General features: G+C 31.6%; 1 long non-coding RNA gene across 1 annotated transcript in view; it reads left to right on the forward strand.

The window, feature by feature from the left end:
• The window catches only part of LOC104983687, an 8,931-nt gene that overhangs the window by 4,785 nt on the left and 1,622 nt on the right, over positions 1–2,524 (forward strand). Inside the window, exon 2 of the long non-coding RNA XR_824670.1 lies at positions 1,053–1,129. This is a non-coding gene — a long non-coding RNA (uncharacterized LOC104983687). The remainder of the gene's footprint in view (positions 1–1,052; positions 1,130–2,524) is intronic.

Here is a 2,524-nt window from a genome sequence, read left to right on the forward strand (position 1 = left end):
TTTTATATATAAATATATACCCTGAATTTTAAGGTAGATATTTATTATTCATATTTTGCCATTGTCATAGCCAAGTATTAATATGTTTAGACTTTTATAAATGAAATGTCCATTCTGGTGATTATGCAGTCCCCAGTATTAATGCGTTAATAATGTTTCTATTTTGCTTCTATTTACAAAGGCTTTATCAGTGGGTTTGTTTTTCTAAATTTAATAAAAAGAGCTCATTTCACCTCAGACTAGCTATTAAATTCACAGGGAAAATTCACATGAATATATAATGAATATGTTATTTATTTAACATATTTATTTAACGCTAGCCTCAAGAGAAAAAAGAGCTACCTAAATTATGATATCAAAATTAATGAAACCATTCAGAATTTATCAAATGTGTGTTTCTGATCCAGAAATATACTAATTTTTAAAAACCTGAGTCTTTTTTGTAAAATATAAATTCATCTTGCTTTCATAAGATTATATATGATCTTAGCATCTCCTGTGCAGTAGAGAAGCAATTATCATAGATGTTAAAGGCACAGGCTCTAGAGTAAGTGCTCCACCACTCATTAGGTTTGTGATAGCAGGCAAATTACTTAACATTTGCCCCAGATTTCTCATCTTCAAAATGGAAATAATATCTATCTCATAGAATCAGTTTCAGGGTTAAAATTCAATATCTGAAAAAATAAAATAAAATAAAATTCAATATTCTGTGTAATATATGAAGCACTCTGTACATGTTGTTTTAAATTTTGATATGTCTGATTTTCCTAAGGTGGAATGAAGGTTCATTGAGGTCAGGGATCATATCTTAAAAAAGGATTTTTTTTGTATCATTCATATTGCTTAATTACCTTATTAATAGTCACTTATTGAATGTTTGTTAATTGCAGAAAACTTTGCCTTTAAGTTAATTAATTTTGAAAATATTAAAATGAGCTAAGTTTTTAAATTGTGAGCATTTGTGAGATTATTAGAAACACAACTTTTTTTTAGATGACAAAACTGAGTTATACTGAGTAGTACCAGATAATGAGTATTTCCTTTCTTAGGTTCTTATGCAACAAGGCTATGATGCTGCTTGTGATATTTGGAGTCTGGGAGTCCTTTTTTATACAATGTTGGCTGGGTAAGAAATTTATATATTCAAATTAATTCACATCATTATTTGAATTTCACTTGTGTATTTTCATCTAGAAAGAGGACAGATGAAAATTACCTTAAGGAAAATGCTATCAGTATTCTAAAATATTATATATTGTATACTTATAAAATTTACAAAAACATAAGGTGTTTAATGAGGCATTATTTAGACACATAATTAAAAGGTTGTTCAACTGGGACTAAAACTTCTAAAAATAAAGCATATATTCTTATTTTGATAAGAATTATGTTTAAGTGTATTACATTTTCAAAATGTTTACCTTAGTATAAAATCATTTCACAGTTCAACAGGTGCTTATCCACTGAACTTGCTGATGTTATTTTTTTTTAAGTACTTGAATTTTGGTTCTCTTGGCAGTAGAGATTCAGTGTGATTGAGCTTTATAACAAACCTACATAAAATAGTAGCAGAATGTTAAAATACAGAAACACATGCAGATGTGTTAAAAGAATAAAGAAATACTAAAAAATGTAGCCATTGGATTATGTTGAATACTGTTAGTTTATAAATAATACAAGTGCTATTTTATTCTTAATAATAAGTAGCACTTTTATTTAGAAGTAAACATTTATAACTATAGATAAAGGCTAGGTTTAGCAAAGTCTAATGCATAATAGAATTTGAAGAATTTTAACGTAATCGAAATGTCCTTAGGTATGACTTTTTTAAAAAGGCTGTGCTGATGTGCTCGGTTGTGGCCGACTCTTTGAGACCCCTTGAACTTTAGCCCACCAGGCTACTTGGTGCATGGAGTTTTCCAGGCAAAAATACTGAAGTGGGTTGCCATTTCCTTCTCCAGCTTTAAAAAGGCATTTAGTATAATTAAATATAAAGATTGAGGGCAGGAGGAGAAGGGAATGACAGAGGAGAAGATGGTTGGATGGCATCACCAACTCGATGCACATGAGTTTGGGTGAACTCCGGGAGTTGGTAATGGACAGGGAGGCCTGGCGTGCTGTGGTCCATGGGGTCACAAAGAGTCGGACACAACTGAGTGACTGAACTGAACTAAACTGATAATTAAATATGCTTGCCATAGCAGGAGATTTATAAAGATAAGTTATGAAAATAGTGACTCCAAGTTATTTATTGGATTGACCGTAATCACATATGTCAGTACATTTCATGTACTTTTAAATATGTGCAAAATATTTAGTTATAGACCACAGCAAGTGCTAAAAGTTAAGAGTAGCTAATGTTTGCATGTGAACAGCAGTAGGCAGTATTGGTTTCAAACCATTGGATATCATTTCCAGATAGGTACTTTCAAACGGAGAAGGCAATGGCACCCCACTCCAGTACTCTTGCCTGGAAAATCCCATGAACGGAGGAGCCTGGTGGGCTGTAGTCCATGGGGTC

Source organism: Bison bison, unplaced genomic scaffold (assembly GCF_000754665.1).
Source record: "Bison bison bison isolate TAMUID 2011002044 unplaced genomic scaffold, Bison_UMD1.0 scf7180017863184, whole genome shotgun sequence".
Lineage (NCBI taxonomy): Eukaryota > Metazoa > Chordata > Mammalia > Artiodactyla > Bovidae > Bison > Bison bison.